The 26,468-nt window shown below is 33.2% G+C and overlaps 1 long non-coding RNA gene across 1 annotated transcript in view; it reads right to left on the reverse strand.

Annotated features, from left to right (window-relative positions):
• LOC127540710 (uncharacterized) overlaps positions 1-21,263 on the reverse strand; it is a 57,940-nt gene extending 36,677 nt beyond the window's left edge. Inside the window, exon 1 of the long non-coding RNA XR_007948267.1 lies at positions 21,014-21,263. This is a non-coding gene — a long non-coding RNA (uncharacterized LOC127540710). The remainder of the gene's footprint in view (positions 1-21,013) is intronic.
• Between the last annotated feature and the right edge of the window lie 5,205 nt (positions 21,264-26,468).

A 26,468-nucleotide genomic window follows, 5' to 3' on the forward strand; every position in this document is an offset into this window, starting at 1 on the left:
GTGCTACCTCTCCACATTAGAGCCCATATTTTAATGATATGGATTATTCACATAGTCTTTGAGCAAATAGGTGGCTCTTGGATGGTTCACTGTACTTTGAATTAGGAAACCTGAAATTTACTTTCAGCTTGCTGCTAGTAGCTGTGTTATCTAGAGGAAATGTATTCCCATCTCTGGGCTCCAGATTTTTCTTCTGAATAAGATGACTTGATCTTAATCCTCAAGATCCCTTCTCACTACATAAATTTATGCTCTTAATTTTGTGGTGGTTATGTTTTTTTTTCTTTTAACTCTCTCTTTTCTCCCCTAGTGCTTATAAAAAAGGATTTTAATATTTGATTCAGAGAATCTCAAAGTTAGAAGAGACCTAGCTATATGTTTTTAAGAATCCCTAATCAATCAGTCAGTTAATAAGTATTTATAAAGCATTTATAATGTGCTAGCTGCTGTGGGAGCACTGAGACTACAAAGAAAGAAGAAAGATATCCTTCCTCTCAAGGAGCAACAGATCTAATGGGGAGGCAACAAACAAATAATTATATCCAAACAAACTTTATACAGGAAGAACTGAAGATAATTTATAGAGAGGAGGCACTAGCTTAAAGAGGGAAAACTAGCTTTCTGAAAAAGATGAAATTTAATTAATGATCATCCACTAATTAGAATAGATAGGTGGTCCAGTAGATGGAGTGCTGGGCTCAGAATCAGGAAGAAAAATTCAAATGAATATGATGTATTAGTTGTGTAATTATGGGCAAGTTACTTAACCTGTTTGCCTTAGTTTCCTTATCTGTAAAGTAAACATAATAATAGCCCCTATCTGTAAAGTGTGGGCTAGCTCACTGGAGGGCTTCAGGGTCAGCCAGAGTCAGGATAAATTAAAGTCCTTGGTCTTTAGGGGGAGAAGTGAAGAGACAGGCAAGCAGAATACTGGATCCTGGAGTCAGGAGTCAACAACCTCTCTTCTCCTCATCCTGCAGCCAAGTGACTCTGCTTCTCTTCTCCTCCCCCAGTCCTTGCCTATGATTATCTTAACACCAAACATTCAGCAAGTACCAATGGTGAGAAGAACCATTATCCAAAATATATGCTAATAGAGTCATTGTCTCACATCAAATAATTAATTAACCATAAGTGCTTAATTGTCTGATTCAAGCATACTTTTTTGGAGTTTCAGCCCTCTACACCTATCTTCCAAGATTGTAGGGATCAAATAACAAATTTTAATCTATTAGTACAATGTGTGGCACATAATAAGTACTATATAGATGTTTTATTATTTTAAAAATTATCATTATTATTTGCTCTGGAAGGAGGATTGACTACTTTCCACTTATGGAAAAGAAAGACTTCTTCCCACTCTAGATAAATCTTCATGTAAAATATAGCTACTATATCACCTGCTGGAAAGACAGGAGCTCGTGGTGAGACTGTAAGTAACTCTTCACCAGCACTTGCTGAAGTTAGGGCAAGCTAACTTGAAGTTGGGAGCTAATTGGGGCATCAGTTGACTGTCCTCAGCTGAAATGGAGTGGGGTAGAGAGTTCAAGGAGGAAACACTCTGGGAAAGAAGTCATGGGACAGATATTATATTAAAAAATATTGCACAGCTGATGATTTTTGGACATATGGTTTCTTAATGGATATTCCTTCACATTCATGCAAAGATATTTTGGGCCCATGGGTGTTGTTGTAACAATACAAAATAGGTGATGTCAAACTTCCAAGTCTTTCCTCTGCAACTCACCATTATATATAGATGTGAAAATAATCTTCCTTTGACACAAGGATGAACCTAGGATCATAGGTGACAGAAGATTCAGTAACCTTCTCTGCCTCCCCATTCACCACTGTGATGAAATATTTGGTATATAAAGATCCTCAACAATTTGATACCAAGCTTTACCAGCTATATTGCTTTATTGTCCCATTTATGATTCTACATCTAGCTATTCCTTGAACTTAATGTTTTCTCTTTTACCTCTAAATATCACCATAAGCTACATCAAACAAGAGAATTTTCTTCCTCCTCAATTCTACCTCTTGGAAACATCATCTTTCTTTTAAGCTCACATCAGATCCATCCACTCTCTGAAGTTTGCTCTCATCCTGTCTCTCCTTAAATCACGTTGAATTTAATAGTCTTTATAATGATTAATATACATGATAGTATAAAGTAAGTTATCTGATAGGAAATGGTTAGATGGCCCAGTCGATAGAATATTGGACTTTTATTCACAAAGACATGAATCCTGCCACAGATATCTACAAGTTCTGTGACCCTCAGCAAATTATTCTACCTTTTCAGCCTCATTTTCATTATTTGTAAAATGGATAATAATACTAATAGTATTTACTGATCAAAGTTGTTGGGAAGATCACTTAAGGAAGGAAAAATGATTTGATGGCTCTTATTGATAAACATGTTAGAAGATGAATAAATGATTCATAGATTCAGAGATGAAAGGACTTTAGTGGCCATCTCGTCTATCCCTCTCATTTTATAGATTTGGAAACTGAGCTCCAGGTAGAAAATGATATGGGCAATATTACACAATAGACATTAAAACAGGATTTGAAGTCTGATTCTTAGACTCTAATGTTTTTTAAAAAACAAATTAAATTTTAAATTAAAATTTTAGTTACTTTTTTAAAAAATTAAAATTTTAAAAATAATTATTTTAAAAAATTAAAAACATATATAAAGACTGGGCTTCTCCATCTTGCCCAGTATAAGAGATAAGGGGCTACTCATGAGATTAACAAAACTCTGATCAGCATAGGAACTTATGGGTTTCCTTTGACAACCTAAAGGACTTCTATTCTTGGGGCTCTTTGTGTTAATGCCAAATTTGGTGTAGATATCCAATTGGCTTATCTTTCTGTAGCTCAGAACTCCCAAACTCAAAGGATTTGCTAGGCCAGAGTACATGGAAGCAAAGATTATAAGCATGTGCCATTCAGTCATTTAGTAAGCATTTGTTAAGCACCTATTATATGCCAGCCACTATGCAAAAACTGGGAATACAAAAAAAAAAAGACATATGAACAATCCCTGCCAAGTATTCTTAATTTCATAATAGCAACAATAGCTGGGCTCATACATGACTCAGTAAACACATATAGGTTATATATTTATAATTTGTAAAAGACAGTTAAAATTCCTGAAGACTTTCTAGAGAATGGAATGTGGAATTTGAAAAGATTTCTTCAATGCTAGATTGCTTAAATGGGTTACTACTATATATCTTTGGGTCCCTAGGGTCTCTCATGTTAGAGGTAGTAAAGAAGTTTTGAGGTCCTTACTCTTATCAATGAATAGCTTTTCTTTCATGCTCTGTGTTTCCAAGTGAGATTACATATAGGAGCCACTGAATCTGAGGCTGCTCATAACTGTAGATTCCAATGAATAGAGATGAGGACAGAGAATATTTATCATTAAGAACAGTATGCATCATAAGGCAGACATGGAAGATAAAAAGCCTCTCCAAAAAAAGGTCCTTTCTGTTATTCAGTTTTCTTCTCTTTAAAATGAAGAAGTATACCAGATAGCCTCTAAAGACCTTTCTACCCTAAATCTGTGACCCTGTGACTCTTTGTTCCAAATTTAGAGAAATGATATGGATTCCAAGAAAATCCCTCAGTTATTTGGGTGTGAATAATTCTTGTGAGAGGGCTCATTTATGCTGAACGTAACTAGAGGGCATTCCTCCCTCTCATTCTAAATGCACACACGCACACACACACACACACACACACACACACACACTCTTTGCTGCTTGAATTGCTTTGTCTGACATGTGGATTATATTCTCCTAGTTTGTGGTTGTGTGTGTATGTAACATAAAAATAAAACCATCATCTGGTTTAGGGTTAGTGGTACCTATTTTTAATTATTGAAAGTTATATTATGAGAAAAAACAGATTATAAAGTAGTATTTGGGAAATAGCTAGAGGTCTTCATAAAATGAAACAATAGGCCTAATTTTATAGACAGCTATAAGAAGTCAGAAATAGCTACAAAAATAAAAGCCTTTGGAAGAATCTTGGAAAAGTCAGATCTTCCCTGTTTCTATTTCCAGGGAGTTGGAATAGCTCACTAAAAATCTGAGTATTTTGTTTCTTTTTGAAGTAAAAAATTGCAAATAATACAACTAAAACCAAGCTTAGCATAATCTTGTAGAAGCTGGTGCCAAGATGTATAGTCAGCCAAAAGTTGGGCAAGGTTAGGGAAGAAGAAATGGATAGTGTTGTGTGATGGAAAGAGCATTGGCCTTAGGATCAAGATACTTGAGTTATACTTACTTAAATCTGATACATACTAGTTGTGTGACTTCTGGCTAATCAGTTAGTCAACTAAAATTTTTAAAATACTTTCTATGTACTGAGCTCTGTGTTAAACACTAGAAACAAACAAACAAAAAGAAGATGAACAAAATGATGCCAACAATTACAAAAAGAAAAACAACAGAAATACTCCCTCCTGTTAAGGAGCTCACTAATGGAGCTCTTCCAAACTTCCTGAACTTCAATTTTCTTATCTGTATATGGAAATAATAATAACTATTACCTACAGACTATTATGCAACAAATTATGTGTAAATCTTGAATTGATGTAGAAATGGAGACTATTAAAGGTTTTTATATGGAAAGCATTAAGTCAGAAGCTACTTGATCTTTCTAAGCAACTTAGATAATCAGAGACTGAGGAGCTTGGCCACAGTGGGGCTGGAATAATTAATGAGACAGTACAATGTACTTGGAGCACCTTCCAAATAGAAATCTATAACAAAACAAAACAAAACAGAAACAATTATTGTAAGTACTTACTGATTTCCAGCTCTCCCAAATCATGGATTATGTTTCCCGCTATGATCTGTTTCAGTTTACCATAATTCATTCCTTTTATGTTTTGTTTATTCTCTGAACTTCACTTTTAACCATCAGTTTTGCCTGTTCTAGGTCACATCTCTAACAATCAATTTTCCCTTTTTCAATGAATTATTTCAAAACAACTTTGTGTATATTCAAGCTCCATCTTTAACTATATGACTTTGAGTATGTCATTTAATCTCGTCTCAATTTCATTATCTGGAACTGATAGTGAGGAAAGAGGTCTGAGCTATATGAGATGAAAAGGAGGAGAGACAAGAAAGAGGCAAATGGAAGAATCATTTTGGGTTTGAGGAGAAAGAAATTAATAACAGTTGCTAAAGTGTACAAGATGGCAAAGTTTTAATGTAAACATTTATATGTGTAAATATATAAGTATGTATGTATATGCAAATATTAAGGTGGGATGCCTATATAATAACCACTATATATGCATATGAAAATAGGATGCCCATATAACAACAATCATTATTATGGTGAGTGAATATGATAAATACATATATACATATGATAATTTCTTTTTTTTCTGTCTTCTTTAAGCTTTTTTCCCATTACTTTTTCCCTCTTACTGATGAAATTCATCAACATCAACAAATATGAATAAATCCATATAGAGAACAGAAAAAATGACCTCTAAATAATTAATGTATCATATGTAGATCATTTTTAAAACATACATTATATTTTACACCACAGGACCACCATATCCCTATTTATGGGTCTTCTTATAAATTTACTTCTTTTCTGTATATTTTCATGACTCTTCTTTTCACTTTTGACAGTGATTTCACTACTGCTCTACTGTCTCCTTTAATTCTTCTCTGATTAAAATAGAATCAAAGTCGTTTCTATAAAACAGATATAGATTAAGCAAACCAAATATATACATTGATTGTATTTGAAAATCTTATTCTGCATGTTCAGTTCGTCACTTCTTTAAGAAAGTCTGCTTCATGTTCAGTGTTCCAGAGTTATGATTGACCACAGTTTATGGTGAGGGAGACATGTCTTTAGTGATGGGAAAAAAGCTAGTTTCATATTTTTTTCTTTTATATTGCTATAATTAATTGAATAAATTGTTTTTCTGATTTTGTTCATTCTCTCAGTTCATACATATCCTTTCAGGTTTCTCTAAATCCATTTGTTTTGCCACATCTTATGTGCTAATAATATTCCATTACCTCTACATATTTTAATTTTCAACATTCTTTTCCTCAACTGATAGATGCTTACTTTGTTCCAAACTGTTTTCTATAACAATACAAGGGCTGTTCCAAATATTTTTATACAAATGGTCCTTTCTATTTATCCTTGACTCATTTGGAGGTGTAAGTCTAGGGATTGTATCACTGGATCAAAGGATACATCCATATAGGTTAGGGACTTTATGGATATGGTTGCCAGATCACATTTTCACCTAACATGCATTAATATGCTGGGTTGCTCACTTCTTACTATTGCCAGTTTCCTTTTCTTTAAAAAAAAATCATTATAATACACAAAGATGTCCAATTTAAATTTCAGAATTATAAAATGAATCATTTTTCAGAGTTGGAAGTGGCTTCTGAAATCATCTAGGAAAATAATAACCTGCAGCAAGAATCAGATTTGATCATTTTATAATCTTGCTGTTGCTGTGTACAATGTTCTCTTGGTTCTACTCACTTTAGTTATAAGTTCATGTAAATCTCTTCAGGCTACTCTGAAGTCATTCTCCTGATTCTTTTTTTTTATAGAACAATAGTATTCCACAACATTCTTAAAGTATACCCAGCTATTCCTCAACTGATAGACATAGACTCAGTTAACAGTTCCTTGCCACTACAAAAGGAGGTAGTACAAATATTTTTGCATATGTAAGCCCTTTCCCTTTTTTATAAGCTCTTTGGGATACAGGACCAGTGGAGACAATGCTGTATCAAAGGGTATGCACAGTTTGATAAGCCTTTGGATATAGTTCCAAATTGTTCTCCAAAATTATTGAATCAGTTCACAACTCCACCAACAATGTATTAAGTTTCCTAGTTTTCCCACATCCCTTACAAGATTCATCATTATCTTTTCCTGTTATCTTAGGCAATCTGAGAGGGATATACTGGTAACCTTGAGTTGTCTTAATTCACATTTCTCTGATCAATAGTGATTTAGAGTATTTTTTCATATAACTAGAAATGATTTTAATTTCTTCATCTGAAAATTGTCTGTTCATATGCTTTGACTATTTCTCGAGAATGACTAAAATTCTTATAAATTTTAGTCAATTCTCTTTATATTTTAGAAATGAGGGTTTTATCAGAATATTTGGATGTAAGAATTTTTCCCAGTTTATTGCTTCCCTTGTAATTTTGTCTGGATTCATTTTATTTGTAAAAAAGCTTTTCAATTAATATAATAAAACTTATCCATTTTGCATTCCATAATGTATTCTAGTTCTCTTCTGGCCACAGATTTCTTCCTTCTCCACAGATCTGAAAGGTAGCCTATCCTTTGTTTTTCTAATTTGCTGATAGTATCACTCTTTGTGTCTCATTTATGAATGCATTTGATTTTTTCTTGGTATAATGTGTTAGGTGTGGGTCAGTGCCTAGTTTCTGCCATACTAATTTCAAATTTTCCCAGCATGTTTTATCTTATTCCAGAAGCTGGGGTCTTTGGATTTATCAAACACTAGACTACTATAGTTATTGACTATTGTATCCTATAAACTAACCTATTCCACTGATCAACTATTTCTTAGCTAGTACCAAATGGCTTTGATAACCACTCCTTATAATATAGTTTTAGGTCTGGTACAGTCAAGCCACTTTCATTTCCATTTTTTTTTTCATTAATTCCCTTGAAATTCTTGACTTTTGTTCTTCCACATGATATTTGTTAGTAGTTTTTCTAGCTCTGTAAAATAATTTCTTGGCAGTTTGATTGGTATGGCACTAAAAAAAGTAGATGAATTTAGATAGTCTTTATCATTTTTATTATATTAGCTTAGTTTATCCATGAACACTTGATTTTTTTCCCAATCAATTAGATTTTACTTTATTTGTTTGGAAAGTGTTTTGTAATTGTATTTATATAGTTCCTGACTTTGCCTTTGTAGATAGACTCCCAAATATTTTATATTATCTACAGCTACTTTAAATGGAATTTCTCTTATATCTCTTGCTGTTGGACTTTGTTGGTAACACAAAAATGCTGATGACTTCTGTGAATTTATTTTGTGATCTGAAATTTTGCTAAAGTTGTGAATTATTTCTAGTAGTTTTTTAGTTGATTTTCTAAAATTTTCTAGATATGCTATTATATCTGCAAGAGTGATCATTTGATTTCCTCATTATCTACTCTATTTCCTTTAATTTCTTTTTATTCTCTTATTGTCAAAACTAGCATTTCTAATACAACATTGAATAGTAATGGTGATAGTGGGCAACCTTGTTTCACCCCTAATTTAATAAGAATGGTTCTAGTTTATTCCCATTACATATGATGTTTCTTGATGGTTTTAAATAGATACTACTGGTCATTTTAAGGAAAACCTCATTTATTCCTATACTTTCTAGTGTACTCTATGGTCTTCAGAAAGATATAGTTTCCTTACTTGCTTCTTTTAATTAGATCTATTTTTGCTTTTGCTTGATTTTGAGATCAGGATCGCTATCCCTGCTTTTTTTAAAACTTCAGCTGAAGCATAATAAATTCTACTCCAGATTTTTATCTTTACTCTGTGTATATCATTCTGCTTGAAATGTGTTTCTTGTAAACAACATATCATAGGATTTTGGTTTTTAATCCAGTCTGCTACCCAATATCATTTTATGGGAGAATTCATCCCATTCAAATTCACAGTTAAAATGCTAATTCTGTATTTCCTACCATCTTATTTACCCCAAATTATGCTTTTCCCTTTCCTTTCCCCCTTTCCCTCCTCCCCAGTGTTTTGCATCTGTTCACCATCTCCCACAAACAGCCCTCTCTCTTTATAGCCCCTCACCCTTTCTTATCCTTTCCCTTTTATGTCTTTAAATTTCTATTAGCCTCCCCCTTTCTTTTCCCCTTTCACCTCCCACTTCCCTATAAGGTAAGAGAAGTTGTTCTGTGGAGTCAAATATGTCTGATATTCTCTCTTTGATACAAAGCTGATGAAAGTAAGATTCACATAATGTTCACTCTCCTTCTTTCTTTCCCTTAATTATAATATATCTTCTTTGCCTCTTCATAAGATATAATTTCCTGGGCAGGACAAGGAGATCATTATATACTTCAATAACAGTACTATATGATGATCAGTTCTGATGGATGTGGCCTTTTTCAGCAATGAGATGAACCAAATCAATTCCAGTAGAACAGTAATGAACTGAACTAGTTACACCCAGTGAAAGAACTCTGGAGATGACTATAAACCATTACATAGAATTCCCAATCCCTCTATTTTTGTCCACCTGCAATTTTGATTTCCTTCACAGGCTAATTGTACACTATTTCAAAGTCCAATTTTTTCTGTACAGCAAAATAACTGTTTGGGCATGTACACATATATTGTATTTAACTTATACTTCAACATATTTAACATGTATTGGTCAACCTGCCATCTGGGGAAAGGAGTGGGGGGAAGAAGAGGAAAAGTTGGAACAAAAGGTTTTGCAACTGTCAATGCTGCAATATTACCCATGCATATATCTTGTAAATAAAAATGTATAATAAATAAGATATAATTTCCCTCATTTTAACTCCTTTTTCATCTTTTTCCAATTGTCCAGTGCAATCCCCTTTCTACCTTAAGCTTCTTTGTTGTATTATCACAATAAAATCAAATTATCCCTGCACTCTCTAAGTATACCCATAACAGATATATTTCTCAAGAGTTATTTCCTTTTTACCTTTTTATGATTCTCTTGAGTTCTTTATTTGAAAATCATTTTTTTTCAGCTCTTGCCTTTTCATCAGAAATAAATGAAATTCATCTGTATCATTGAATATCCATCTTCTTTCCTGAAAAATAATGCTTGCTTTATCTGGCAAATTGATTCTTGGCTGCAATCCAAGTTCCTTTGCGAGTTCAAAAAGTTCCTTTTGAAACATCACATTCCAGGCCCTTAGATCCTTTAAGGTGGAAATTGCTGTCTTGGGCAATCCTGATTGTGGCTCCTTGGTATTTGAATTGTTTCTTTCTGGCTGCTTGCAATATTTTTTCCTTGGTTTGATAATTCTGAAATTTAGCTATGATATTCCTTGGAATTTTCATTTTGGGGTCTTTTTCAGGAGGTGATTGGTGAATTCTTTCTTTTTTTCTTCTCTTTTTTTTTTTTTTTTTTTTTGGGGGGTGGTGGTGATGGTGAATTATTTCAAAGGCTATTTAACTTTCTGGTCCTAGGACATCAGGGCAATTTTCCTTGATTTCCTGAAAGATAATGTCTAGACTCTTTTATTCATCATCATTTTCAGGAAGTGCAATGATCCTTAGATTATCTCTTCAGATCTATTTTGCAGATCAGTTGTTTTTCCAATGTGTTTTTTATATTTTTTCTATTTTTTTTTTTTTTTTTGGTTTTGTTTGACTGATTCTTGATGTTTCATTCAGTCATTTCTTTCCATTTGTTCAGTACTACTTTTTAGTGAATTATTTTCTTCAATTACCTTTCTTTAGCTCCTTTTGTATTTGGCCAGTTGAATTTTTAAATGAGTTGTTTTGTTCAATGTATTTTCCCAGTTCACATATTCTGTTTTTCAATGAGTTGTTTTCTTTTTCCATTTTTTCAAATCTGTTTTAAGGAGTTATATGCCTTTTCCACTTTGCTAAATTTATTTTTAAAAAAGTTTTCTTCAGATAATTTCTGTTTCCTTTTCCAAACTCTTCTGCAAAGTTCTCATTTCCTTTCCCATTTTTTCTTCTAACTCTTTTAAAATCCGTTTTGAATTCTTCCAAGAGAGCCTTGTGAGATAGAGACCAACTCATATTACCTTTTGGGCTTTATTTGGAGACATTTTTCCTTTATTGTCTTTAGGGTTTGAGGTCTGTTCTTCTCTGTTTCTATAAAAGCTATATCTATGGTCAAAAATCTTTTAGCATTTTTGCTCATTTTTAAAGGTTGAGGTCTACTCTTAGGGCAAGGGGGAGATTGTTCCAAGCTTCCTCTAAAGGTACCAGTGGCTTCTCACTGCCCTGGTGTCAATGCTGCTGACTTTCCTTCCCATGTTGGTGTATGTGAAAACTCCCACATTGTTCTGGGATTCAGAAGCTAATTATTTGCCTTTTTGTAGTTGCATTGGATTTCTCACAGCTCGTCTGTTGATCCAGTAGCTTGTGAACCAGAACTGAGTAGCCAATGCTGCTGTATTTTCCCATTAGATTTCCCCTGATGTGCAGAATCATACTGCTCTGGCACCCTGTTCTGCACCTACACTCAGCCACCTCTCTCTCCATCCCCCCAGTGCTCAATTAAACTGGCTTTTTCTGAAGTTCTTTCAAAATATTTTCTGCTGGAAACTTGTTATACTCCAAATATTTTTGTTCAGTCATTCCCAGGCTTGATCTGGTATTGATCTTAGGGAAGTCAAGTAGTGCTCAAAAATCTGTCTACTCTCCACCATCTTGGCTCTGCTCCTCCAGTAAATTCTTTAATAATAAAAATAGCAAACATTTATCTGTATAGTGCTTACTATGCATCAGGCACTGTATTAAGCAATTTACAATTAATATCTCATTTGATCCTCACAACCCTGGGGGATAGGTACTGTTATTACCTCTATTTTACAGATTAGGAAATTGAGACAAATAGAAGTTAAGTAACTTCCTCGGGTCATATAAGTAACTTCCTCAGGGTCATATAATTAGTAAATGTCTAGGGTCAGATTTGAACTCAGGTCTGTTAAAAAAAAAAACCTTTTAAAATATTTATTTTCTCAAATTTCATGTCAAGATAATTTTTAATATTTACTTTGACAAGATTTCAAGTTCCAGTTCTCCCTTCCCTTCCCTTCCTTCCCCTATTCCTAAAATGGAAGGTTATTTGATAAAACTTATACATGTGTTATCATCAAAACATTTTCATATTAGTCAGTTATGAACGAAGAAACATATCAAAAGAAAAAACACAAAAATTATAAAGTAGAAAAAATATACTTCAATCTGCATTCAGCATCCATAAGTTTTTTGTGTAAATGTGTATAACATTTTCCTTTTGTGAGCTCTCTATACTTGCCTTGGATCATTTTGCTGCTGAGAAGGGCAAATTTAAATAACTCTGATCTCACACCTACCAGGTTGGGTAATATGACCAAAAAAAGAGAAAGGATAAATGTTGGAGAAGATATGGAAAAATTGCAAACCTAATGCATTTTTAATGGAGTTGTAAACTGATCCAACTATTCTTATAGTGATTTGAACTGTGTCCAAAAAGCAACCTCCCATTTTCTCTTTCACTTTAATAATTCTTTTTGTACCTCTTCATGTGAAATAATTTGTCATAGGATTTATCTCTTCTTTCTGTACCCACTGTTCTTTATCCTGCCTTATTTTTGTTGTCATTTCCTCAAATTTACCTTATTCCCAAACCCTCTATGAATGTTCTTTCTAGCTTTATTATTAGGGATTCAATTGTTAAGATTTACATGTATCACCTTCTCATGTAGGAAGAAATCCATCTCCTTTGAATCCTTATATTTTCTTTTCTCCTTTTCTATTTTTTAGGCTCATCTTGAGTCCTGTTATTGGAGATCAAATTTTTTGTTCAATTTTGGTCTTATAAAACCTTAAAATCCTTCATTGAATGGCCATTTCTCTCCCTTGGTGTATATATGCTTAATTTTGCCAGGTAGGTCATTTTTGGTTGTAGCCCTAAATTCTTTGCCTTCTGAAACATCATTTTCTATGATCTCTGATTTTTTAATGTTTGCAGTTGCTAAGTCTGGAGTAATTCTGATTGCTGCTTCCTGATAGTTTGTTTCTTTCTGGACAATTGCATATTTTTTCCTTGACTCACTAATTCTATAATCTGGTTATAATGTTCCTTGAAGTTTTGGTTTTGGGATTTCTTTTCTGAGGTGATCAGTGGATTCTTTTAATTCCTACTTTGCCCTCTAGTTTGAAAATATCTGGGCAATTTTCCTTGATAACTTCTTGAAAGATACTGTCCATATCCTCCTTTTGCTAATGAGTTTAAGGTAGCCGTGATTCTAACATATTTCCTGGATCTATAATTCAGCTCAATTGTTTTTCCCTCGAAGTATTTTCTATTTTCTATTTTTTCATTCCTTCAAATTTGTTTCATTTTTAATGTTTCATGAAGGCATTAACTCCCAGTTGCACAATTCTAACTTTTAAGGAATTGTTTTCCACAATTAACTTTTATACTTCCTTTTTTTTAATTTGGCCAGTTGTACTTTGTAGAGAATTGTTTTCTTCATTTGAATTTTATATCTCCTTTTCCATTTGGGCAATTCTACTTTTTAAGTGGTTGTTATAATCTGTATGATTATTTAATTCTCGTAATTATATACAGTATATTGTATCAGAATAAAACTAGTCAAAACTAGTTCAATAAAATTTGCTTTCAATATAGCAGATCATATTGATGTCAGATTAGGAAGCTTATAGCATGAAGTCTTTCCTAGGTGAAGTCTCGTTCTTCTGGTTTTAGAGAAGATACTTTGTAGGAAAGGAAAAACCTTCAATGTTACCTATTATATCAATAAAAATGAACTTAACAAGTAAAAAAATAAATAAATGGTTAGAATCCAGCCTTTGACATGCTTTAATTATAGTAGGCATTCAATATAATAATGCTAATAGCTAGCATTTATATATTCTTTAAGATTTAGAAAGCATTTTGCAAGTATTATTTCATTTGATCCTGTTCACCACTCTAGGCAATAGATATTATAATTTTTCCATTTTTTCAATTGATAAAACTAAAGCAAAGATATTAAATGACTGGTCAGAATTATATAGTAGCTAGTAAGCATCTGAAGCTGAATTTAGATTCAGGTATAGAGCTGATTCCATTACATCATCTAGCTATTTTTGTTTTTGAATTGGAAAATAGGATCAACAATTTTTAAAATGATAATAACAATAATTACATTTAAAGGTTACTTTAAGGTTTTCCAAAAAAAAACCTTTAATATTTTTATTCATTCTTGATGGCAATACTGTGAGTTTTGGTCTAGTTCATATTATCTCTATTTTACAGATGAGAAGACTGAGGTTCACAGAATTTAAGTGCTTTGTCCATGGTTATATATAGAATGTCAGGCAAGCTTAGAATACAGATTTTCCTTTTTCTAAATCCAACATTGAATCCATTCCACCATGATCAAAATGACATAATTTAACTGAAGAAGATAAACCTTTAAGTCTCTTCTAGTTCTAATATCCTATAATTTTCCTAAAATTAAATTGTTTTAGCACACTTTGAAGTTCTTCTTTCAATTGAATGAAATATGCTCCAATTTGCATGCAAAATATTTTGTACATAAAGTGGTTCTTGAGTTTGGTAAAACAGTTGGAAGAATAGTTCGAGGATAATATTTTAGAAGTATCTGTTTCCCTCTTCTTTGGAAGCTGGCCAAAGATGTACATGAAACTGGCTTACTTTCTTAGAATAATTATTTCTTCTGAGGTGAGGTTTTAAGCTGACATTGTTTGAATCCAAAGACAGTTGAAGGCCTTTGGTCCAAGAGTGAAACTGCTGAGCAGAGGGTGGCCTTGTTTGAAGTAGCAAAGTAGTTGTCCATTCACAGATGAAGGCCTGGTGTTGTAAGGAAGAGGTAATTGGACCCATCCAGTGCTTGTTATGCCAAAACATACCAATGAAAGTCTTTTTTTTTTCCAGATCTTTTAGTCACTTGTGGCTATAGAATTGGGTTCACTTCATTTGAAATGCAACATTTCTTCCAGAGAAGGAATCCAAAGGAGAAGGATGGATGCTGGGGAGAGGGGTTGCCAAGAAAGACAATATGACAATTGACAGGTTTATTATTTTCTTGGACTTTGTAAAGGGTTGCCCCTGGGGATGCAAGGAAGAGCTGTAGGAGAGACTTCAAAACAAATGAGAAGACTGATCTCTGTGATTTCAGAGACAGATTTTTTAGTGATGGGAAAAAAATAATCATTCACAGGAAAAAGAAAAAAAAATTACATATGAAGTATTCAGGGCATATTGTTAAGGGTGAGAAAATATTGCTGCTGTTTATATGTGACAGGGGTGGATTTAGTGAGATAAAAATATTTCTTTGATTTTATCATGCTCCTCCCCAAATTTCACTAGCATCCTTTTTATTATGAGGATACTATGATTTTGCACCCTTTAAAAAAATCTGGTACCAGGATGGCTTTTTGTTAACCCTAAAATGTTTCTCTTATATGCCATCTGATTTCTGCAGTAGGGGATATTTCCCTCAGTGAGGGAGAGCAACCCACCCTCATTTTCAAGTGGGCAGCATGGAGATTTCTTTTTCACAAGGGGGCTGGCATCACCCTTGGGGAAACCCCTGGTAATGAGGAGTCCAGGTTGCTAGGCAACATAGCTGAGTAACCTAGAAACACTGGAGAAATCAAGAAAGATGCTGGTTAGTTTTCTTCCATGGACAAGAAACCCAATACCTGCTGAAATTTGCCCTATTCATTTCCAGAAATATTTTCCTCTTGTCTTTACCAGTAATAGTTTTTTTATCCCACTTCTTACTGGGACACTGCCATGTTCTGAAGTTAAGACCTTAACCTCCTCAAGAGCACTTTACAAGGAAAATCAAATGATGTGCTAATGAGGAATTAGAATAATTTAGATTGATAAATAACTTTTCTCTATCCAAACCTTTTCTTCCTTCCTGGAAGGAATACAATACAACATATTGTCTTGGAGATAAAGACTTCCTTTTTCAGAGTGTGTGAAGGGATAGAGAGGCCAGATATTTTTAGTGCCTAGGATGGTATCTTGCATAGTGAAGATACTCATTCAAGTTGGATTTTAACCTGATTTGCTTTATTTCTTCATCAAACCTTGGGATACAGTTTGGTGTATTAGATAGAGTGATGAAATTGGAATCTGGCAAATGGAAGTTTTCATTCTTTCTCGTACCTACCAACAGTGGGATCATGGGAAACTCATTTAATCTTTCTGAGGCTCTTTTTTCTATCTAGAAAATAAGGACGAAAATTTCCTTGCCTTGCATAGATATTGTGAGGATGAAATGAATGAATTTGTGTAAAGGGATAAATAAATGTTATCTGTGATTAAACAGCACCTAAATGCTAGAATTCCTTGCACCCCAGGTTTGAGACCTGCTTGTCTGATGAGGAGTTTTTTCTTTATTTTTCTATTTTTCAAATTCTAGAATAGTCTTATCCTTTATTCATTGCTAGTTAAATGGATTTAAATAAACCTTGAAGGTCATTTGTATGTTGTAGCTTATTTGTTATTACAGAAATACTGCCACACTGTAGTCGAGGTTATTGTATCCATGTTGGTATTTCTGCTAATGATACATTGCAATTCACCTGATCCTACCCATCCCATGTATATTGTACACATGCTTCCTTTTAATATCTCACAGGGAACTGAACCAGTCTTATTCTTTCTCTTGAAATAATATAGTGAGCTATCTAGAAATATATTTACTTAATATTCTTTTAATGTAATTGACTTGTATTTTCTTCCAGCAATACTTTTCTATGATTCCATGCTTTATACAACTTTTTTATTTTAACTCATTTGTAATATTCTAGCATATGACACAATGTCTCCCTGTCTCATTGACTTTGTTCCTTAATTTTAATTCTTCAGATAATGTAATAGAATATTACCAACAATGTTAGGTGTTTTTTTTTTTAAAAAAAAAAACTTTAGCAATATCCTCTGATTTCTTGCTGCCCTTTAAGCTGAATTTTTTTTGTAGGAATCCAGAATAAGTACAGTTGGCACACAGGCCTGAGGTTGGAAAAAAAATCTGAAAATGGGTAAGTTCTATCTTATGCAGCCTGGTCATTTTCTGTATTGACTGCACCTACTATATACTTAATTCTGTTTTTCTGAGGTTTCTGCATAGCTATTTCTTTCTAATTAGTCCTTCCAGAATGGTGTGATTAGAATGTATTCTGATACCAAGTTAGGCTCTGATTTCTCTCTTCAACTGTTTGCTACCTAAATTCAAAAAAAAATTAAGAAAGGGAATTTATAATCATAAAGTACTTAGACTATTCTGATAGTGAGTGTTTTTAGAATTACTAAACTTAACATATTTTTTTAAAAGAGGACTGTTTCATAGAGCATCAAAACTCCCTCCCCACTACACACATCATAACATAATTCAAAGTATTTGGGAGGAACACAACCATATTTAAACATACACAAACATACAGTGATATGCCACTATGCTTTATAAACGTCGGTCACAAATGGCAGAAAATAAGTACTGACTTCAACTCAAAGAATTATATTTTAGATTTAAAAAATGAGGGGTAAGATATTGAATAAATAATCTTTTTCAGCTCATGGAAATTTTAGAGATGAAAAATTTTGGGGGGGGAAATCAATGGGCCCAAGCCAAATGTAACCAGTGGTGTGGGAGGGATCACTAATTAAATTTCTAAAATTACCTTCTCTGTTTATATATAGAAATTCTCCTCTGAATTAAGTTGGGTGATATTACGTAAAATGAGGTAAAAGAAGTGTTAAACCAAGACTCAAATTAGCAGCAGGGCTTTGCTGGTATTTTGAACTTGTAAATTAAAAAATTACAAACATTAATTGCATCTTTGTAGTGTACAAATTAATAATGAAAAGATGACTATATAGATATTTACTAATTTTATAATAAAAGCAGTTTATGATTCATCTTGATCTCCTAGTTAAAGATATTGCTTTTTCCCTCATTATTGTGAATTATTTTCTTAAAATGCCTCATTAGATAATAATTAACCTGTAAGTATACTTTGTTTATAACTGAGTTCTAAAGCATTATAAAACAATTAGCTTTCAGTTATAAAAATGATAGCCCTTAACAAATCTATTGGAGAATACTTAAAACACATTTAATACATACAAAGTCACATTTGCCACTATTCATCAATTTTCTATTTTTTTTTGAAGACTGAAAAGTATTGACAATTTTTCTTTCTTTTTTAGAAAACTTAGATTCAGCTTGACATCAAAAATATCCACATGACGCATTGCTACATCCCTAGTACAGCAACATCATTTTAATAGAAATCCTTGAATATCTAATAAGTACCAAAAGTAAATATCTGTGGAAGTAGGTTACAGAGTCAGCCATAGAAATTATTCCCAGCTACTATAAAAGTGGTGCTATGCTAAAAAATGCAGAATGAATTAGCATTTTCTCTGGAATTATAGGGTTTATTTTATTATTATTTAAAATTCTTATTTATTTTTGACATTTATTTTTTTAATGTGAGTCATGAATTCTTTCCTTCCCTCCAATCATTCGCTCACTTAGTAAGGAGTCCAGAAATGTGATATTATTTATATATTTAAAGTCATTCAAGAGTATTTATTTATTGGCCATGTTGAACAAAAAAGCAAGAAAAATGAAAGTGTTAAAAAAAATGCGTCAATCTGTATTCAGATTCCATCAGTTCTATCTCTGAAGGTGATGCCATTTTTCATCATAAATCCGTTAGAATAGTCTTTAACCCTTGTATTGATGAATAATTGTCATTTATAATTTGTTATTGCGTAAAATGGCTATTGCCATGTTCTCCTGCTTCTGAGCACTTTACTTTGCATTAGCTCATATAAATCTTCCCATATTTTTCTGTAAACATTTTACTCATCACTTCTTATAACATGATGCCATTTTATCACAATCATATCCCACAATTTATTCAGACATTCCCAATTTATGGGCATCCATTTAATTTATACTTTTTGCTTCCAAAAAATGTACATATAGGTTTCTTTCCTCTTTTAAAAAATCTCTTTGGGCTACAGATCTGATAGTGATAATTCTGGATCAAAGGATAGATAGTTTTATAATTCTTTGGATTCAGTTTTAAATTGCTGTCTGAAATGGCTGGATCAGTTCAGAATTCCTTCAATAATACATTAGTGTCCTTATTTTTTTTCACATTCCCTCTGACGTGTCATTTTCCTTTTCTTCTAGTATGATAGGTGTGAAGTGATAGCTCAGTTATTTTAATTTTCATTTATCTAATCAACAGTGATACAGAACATTTTTCATGGATATAGATATTTACATGGCCCTAAACCCACTGCCAAGGGCCCCTTGTAATTTCTTCCTGACCAATTTTCTAACCAATTTACCCTCTCTGGGATTAGTTTTCCCAAAATGGCTGCTGCTGTTGTCACAATTACTTTTAAGGTCTAATGCTGGTATTCACTAGGTACACTGTGCTGTGGGCTGCCCCCAAATCAGTTATTATAGGCATTTCCTGCTGACTTTATAAGTTGTCTTGGACTAGGAAAATGTTTCATCTGAACATTTTGTTTTCTCTGCCACGCCACTGTTTGATTTGTGTGGTTATTTTAAAGTTGTTTGGAGGGGAATACTGGAAAAGTTCAGCTGAGTGGCAGCCTATCTTCCTCTTATCTTGATTCTGATCCCAGATGATAATATTTTAGAACTGTAAGAAATATAAAAGATCATCTAGGCCAGTCTTCTCATTTTTATAGAGAAATAACCAGTAAATAAAAGGCAGAGCCTGGAGTCAGGAAGATTCATCTTCCTGAGTTCAAATCTGGCCTCAGATACATAATAGCTGTGTGATTATGGGTAAGTCACTTTTATCCTGTTTGCCTAATTTTCCTTATCTGTAAAATGAGCTGGAGAAGGAAATGGCAAGTCATTCTAGTATCTTTGCCAAGAAAACCCCAAATGATGCCACAAAGAGTCACAATCCACTGAAAAAGGAACTGAGCAACATTTATATAATGCTTCTAATTTTGCAAAGAACTTTGCATGTGACATCTCATTTGATGCTCATAACAATCTTATGATGTAAGGAATATTATCCCCATTTTACAGGTAAAAAACTATAAATGGGAGAGAAAGTGATTTACATAGATTACATAGATTGTAATTATCTGACTCAGGATTTGAATACAGATACTTTTGGATCCAGATCCAACATTCTACTTTTATTTATCTGTCTAAAGGGATGGAAAGAGAAAGTAATTTGCTAGATAGTAGAAGAATCAGGTCCCTTGGCCTGGGATTCTAAATCCAATTTTCCCCCTCTATGTTACGTTATTAACCACACTATGCTATAATGTGATGATCTAGCTAAAGTGGAGAGGGATATAGGATAAAGTGAAAGTGATCAGAGCAAAATTTAGGAGGGAAAGCTTGTGAGCCAAGTAAGTTTTTGGCAAATTAACTTAGTTGGATTGTTTTAGTAAATATAGGAATGTTCCATGAAGTTAAGTATATCTTGATTTTTTTTTAGATTGCCTCAATGTAAATTGGTATTAGGTTTATAGGGGTACTATTGAATATTGAATGGGAGTAGACATGTCCTAAGATAACTATAGTTTTGAGTCCATAGCTGTGTGTTGCTCAACTGAGTTGAGGGTCAAAACTTTACATTCCATCCATGTATAAAATGATGCTATCTGAAGTTAAGCCTTTGAATGAAGTAAACCACCACTTTAAAGGCAGAGGTCTACTAATATTAGTCAACTATTTTTTCTCTGACTTTCTCTTGACTTTAGAGCCATCACTGCTGGGCTCAGATGACATTTCCATGCTGAGTCTCTGTATTAGTAAGACAAATGCATGAAACATCCATGATTTCTTTAGTAGGGCAAATTGCTGATATAAGATTCCTCCATTGATATAACACATAATTCATTTATGATTTAGGAGATGAGCTCCTACTTGACTCATTTGCTCAAAAAGGGATGGGACTCTATGGCCTCGTATTCTTTGATGCTAGAATTCCCTAAGGAACAAAGAGGCTAAATGGTTTGGCCTTGGTCACATAGCTAGAGAGTATTTTTTATTCATTTATTCATTCATTCATCTAATTTCTGGCATATAGCAGATCTCTCTTCCTATAGCATAATAACCAAGTCCTATGCAATGGTCTATTTACTTCAAGCAATATTATGGCCAATTAAGTTTTAGGATCATTAAAAAGCCTGAACAGTACCTTGAAATCATCTGTACTGGGATATGACCTTCAATGGCAGGGAGAAGTTCTCTGTCAGTTTCCCATCTTTACAGGTTAACAGTGTTGTTGAAGCTATGACTCACACTGGACAAGCTTCCTGTCTTGCTGAGTCCCTGCATAGATCTGACTCAAGTGTGAAGATCCAATTTAAAACAAGTTCCTTGTTTGGATCAGGATTGAAGAGGGGTGGGGGTGATAGTTGTACTGAGTTTCAGTAAGTACAAATATAGCAGAGTTAACCAGGCCAAGTCATACATAGGTGGTAGCTTGGGACATTTGACTCTAATGTGAGATCTGTGAGGTCACAAAGCCTGATGTTAAAGGAAACTTTCAGCTTATTAACTACCATGACTATGTCCTGCTGGTAACTCCTGTGGTTGAGACTGAACATCCAAAATATTCCATCAGGTTACTAAGTTTCATCTCAATTCCACATAAACAGGGATCTATCTTCCTTATATGCTATTAGCATCTTTAGTCCTTCAAGGAAGGGACTTTAGATTTGGAAAGTTTTCAGAAGCCAGGGCCTGGATGATTTAATTTCAAAGCTCTATGGGTGTGATACCTGAGTTCGGATTGTTTTTTCTTAGACAATTGACTTCCTTTCTCTGGGCTTGACTTAGATTTCTCATATAGGATATGCAATTAAACTAGATCATCTTTAGTCTTCACACAAGGCCCATAGCAGATCAGCTATGGAGTGTGTGTGTGTGTGTGTGTGTGTGTGTGTGTAAGAGAGAGGGAGAGAGGGAGAGAGAGAGACAGAAATAGAAAGAGACAGAGAGAAAGACAGAGACACATAGAGAGAGAGACAGAGTGGGGGAGGAAGGAAGGAGAGGGAGAGAGGGAGAAAGGAAGGGAGAAAAAAGAGATAGAGTGACAGAAGGAGAGAGAGGGAGGGAAGAAGATAGAGGAAAGGAGAGAATGAGACATAGAGACAGAGAGACAGTCATGAAATCACACAGAAAAACAGAGAGACTCATAGACCCAGAGAGAGAGAGAGAGAGAGAGAGAGAGAGAGAGAGAGAGAGAGAGACAAAGACAGAGGACAAATAAATCATGATAACTGTATTCAAAATTCTGAGATAAACATACTCAAAAAGAAGCTGAAGTTAAAAATTAGAGAAGTAAATCTAGGTGAATTAACTAAGTATATGATAGGATTATAAATTGTTGCTAGTGGAGAAATGAGACATTATGAAATGTGGCTTGTGCCTCAGAGTGGGTTTCTTTGAATAATAACATAAGAAATGCCATTTCTTACCCCATAAAGGGATAGGTTTTTGGAGTTGGACTAGACAATTAATATAAAAATCCTATGTTGAATGAGCCTGTCTTTTTCATCCTGCTTTATGTGTCCTAAAAAAGGACAGCTCCAGGGTGCTGGATTTAGAATTAGCCTAAAATGAAGTTTGAATTGGTTTTCTGATACTCTATAGCTTTGTAACTACCTATAAGCCCTTTACTTGCCTTGTATTTATTTTTTACACCTGTGAAATGGGGCTAATATTAAGACTTGTCATAAATTCATTTTGTTTAAAAAACATTTATTTTAAGACATAGATTTCTGGAAGAAGAACGGAAGACAACCAGGAGGAGTATAGAAAATGTCAATACATATGTTAAAAACCCATAACATTAAAAAACATCAATATCTTTTCATCTTCAAGTTTTTCTCTTCCCACTCTTTCAATATTGTGTGTATAAAAACATACTATTCTTCAGAAGTTACTGTTTCCTGGCCACTCTTTAGGGCTTCTGGCTTCTTCATGTCCCTAAAAATACTGGGCCAGAAGAAAGAATTGGCATAGGCTTGTTTTCTACTACCACTTCTAGACCACAATCACTTGGTGAGTGCTGTCTCTCTCTCTCTCTCCTTTATCCTCAAATCATATGACATCAGTTGTCAATTCATGCCATTACTCTCTTCACATCTCTCACATCTAATTTCTTCTCCTCATTCTGCTCACTCTAGCACCATCTTAGATGTGTTGCTAATCATCTTTTGGATTATCTTAAGAACTTACTAATTAATCTTCCTTCTTTCAAATTTCCCCCACATGGCTGCTAAAATAATCTTTTAAAAAGTAAACTTAGTATTTCATTTTCCCTCAGTTACATGTAAAAACAATTTTTAGCATTTTTTAAACTTTGAGTTCCTAAAATAATCATCTTAAATTGCATTTGTCCATATCAATATTCTGCCCAATAGTTCTGCATTTTTTTCTCTGTACCTTGTTTAATGAATTACAACTCTTCTCTTCTATTCTCCTCTGTTCTGACCAAATTGGATCACTATTTCTCAAATTTGCCATTCCATCTACGATGATAGTTGATTTATGCATGCTATCTTTCATGCCTGGAATCCATCACTTCTCATACTTTCCTTTCAGAATCTTTGCCTTCCTTTTAGTCTCAACTCAGATTATTTTTATTCAGCAACAATTTTGACTCTCCATTTATCCTTAACCTTGAACAATTTTCATTATATAATTTGTATACATTCTAACCGTCTTAGAATTTGTATTCTTATACAAGCTCTATAAGGGCAGGAATGGTTTAATCATTTCTTCGTGTGCTGAATACCTGATATACAATAGGCAGTTAATACATTTTTGTTGAATCATCATCATCATTGTCTCTCATTTACATCTATATACAAAAGTATATCCCCATATATTTTTACATATCTTGTAAAAGTACATATCCACATTCACATATATTTAAAGAATTTTCACTTAAACCAGTCACCAATAGATATTTTATATATTTCTTTAAGTTTAAAAGATACAAATGTTCAATTTCCAATATTGAATCACCATCATGCTGCACTCCAGCCTTCATTATAAGATTTCTTTGCTTTTTCTTTTGGACCATTGCTAAAACAAAATGTGAAATGGCCTATCAGAGTGATTTAAAAATTAATATCATGTTGTTCTCATCTGACCTTGCTCATACTCATCAGTACTCTTCTTCATTTTTAATTGCCTATTTAATATGTCATTCCAGAACTTCTCTTTTTACATTCTTTTTCCTGCCCTCCCATTCCAATTCTCAGTGTTGGGGAATTATTTTGTTTTCTACTTTATGAAAAAGGTATTAGTACACAATTTAGCAATTGTTTTCATCTCTTTCTTTTGGCCTCATTTTCTCCTCAGCTTCATATGAAATTTTTTCTTTTATCATTGACTGTCTTGAGTTATATATCTATCAGTATAATCTCTGTATCAAAGAGCAGAGATATTTGATAAATTGTATTTTCATAATTCTATTCCTCCCATTCCAGAATGGTTATAGTAATTCATATCTCTACCAACTATGCATTGATATGGTATAATTTTTGACTATGCCCTTCTTTTGTTGTCTTTACTAATTTGCTCTGTGTGTAGTAAAATCTTTGACTCATTTTCAGTTCTCTTATATTAATAATTTTAACATTTCTTTTATTAGGTTAATATTTTTCAATTATTTTAAACATTTATATATTTGTTTAATATTTTCCCCTAGTTACATTCTAAATAATTTTTCTACATTCATTTTTAAGATTTTTAAGTTCTAGGTTCTCTCTCTTATCCTCACCCATAATTAAGAAATGACATGTGAAGTTATGCATAGCATTTCCCAAAAAAGTCGTGTTGAAAAATAAAGAATAGATCTCTCACCCTAATGAAAATAAAAACCCTCAAGAAAAAATAAGATAAAAAGAAAGAGATAAATAAAGAATACTTCAATCAGTATTCATACATACCATGGATAGGATTTTTCATTATAAATCTCTCAGCTTTTCCAGAGAACAATAATACTCCAACACAAACACATACCACAGTTTATTGATCTCTTCCCCAGTTATTGGGCTTCCCCTCAATTTCTATTTTTTTTTTGTCCTGAGAAGAGAGCTTCTGTGAATATTTTGTGTGCACATTCTATTTTTTCCCAAATGCCTATTGGTATTTATGTCTAGTAATGGTGTTATTAGATCACAAGATATGTCATAAGATATGTATAAATTTGCAGTTCTTTGGATACATATCATTATCTTCTGGTCATTTATCAATTGGGGCATGGTTCTTATTTTTTATATAAATTTGACTAGTACCATCTGTTTGAAAAATTAGACCTTATCAAAGAAACATACTTTGGAATTTTTTTTCAAATTACTATTGCTAATTGTATTTCTCCACCATTTATTCTCTCTCTCACTCTATCCCTCCTCAAAGCAACCTTCAAGATTACAACTATTTCTATATGGTTAAATACAAATCTCCATCACTAGGATTCATCAGAAAAACTTTATTCATTCTATAACTTTAGCAACCTTTTCACATAACTACTTAAATGTTTACCATTATTGCAAACTCAACATATTTCAAACTGAATCATTATGGTCTTAACAAACTGAACTCTCCTTCCCAAATATATCACTGGTGCCATTATGCTTCTAGTCTAAAAAATTGCATTCTACTTTGTTCTTCCTTTAGCTTTATTCTCTATATCTATCTTGTCCTTGGTTTGTGTTGTTTCTTTCCCTGAAGTAATTTTATACAGAAATACGTTAATATTTATAAAGTGTTTACATATTTTAAGTCATTTCATCATTTGATATTTAAAGTATCTCCTTAGTTTTCAATTTCTTCCTTGCCTGACACTATTCTAACCTAGATACTCAACCTTTCACATTTGCATTTTTGCAAGAATATTTTTGTTAACCTCATTTCTCATTTCTTTACCTTTTTGCACCTTTTGTATATGTCTGCCAGACTTATGCTGATAAACATCACTTTTAACATGCCATTGTTACATAAAAGAATCTACAGTGACTCAATGTTGCTAATTCCATCCATTCCAAACTCCAATTCCTAGGTTTCAGGAACCTCTATAACCTGTTACAACCTTGCTCACACAAAACATCCTCAGCTCTTGTTAGGCTAGTATTTTTTATACTCCATTCCCTAGCCTATCAATTCTTTGCACATCCTTAACTCCTTTTTGAATTTTTATTCATTCTCTTTATACTACTTGCAGTTTTTCCCCTTTAATTCTTCTTTCATCTGTCTAAAACATACCCATCTATCAATGGTTGACTTATGTCCTCTATGAAATTTTCTTTGAATTTTTCAGACTTAAATCCATCCTTTCTTTCTCTGAATTCCTCTTGTACTCATTGTAAATATCAGTCAATAATCATTTATCAAGAACCTGCTATGTTCCAGGAACTATGCTAATAGCTGGGAATACAAAGAAAATAAAAACGTTCCTGCCTTTGAGAAATTCACAACTAAGTGATGGAGATAACATATAAACAACTAAGGACAAATAAGCTATACATAATATAAATAAGAAATAACAAAGGGAAGGAACTAGGATTAAGAAGGGTTGGAAAAGATTTAATATGACAGATAGAATTTTAGGAGGGACTTCAAAGAAGCCTGTGTGG

The sequence above is a fragment of the Antechinus flavipes genome, chromosome 6 (assembly GCF_016432865.1).
Source record: "Antechinus flavipes isolate AdamAnt ecotype Samford, QLD, Australia chromosome 6, AdamAnt_v2, whole genome shotgun sequence".
Taxonomy (NCBI): Eukaryota; Metazoa; Chordata; class Mammalia; order Dasyuromorphia; family Dasyuridae; genus Antechinus; species Antechinus flavipes.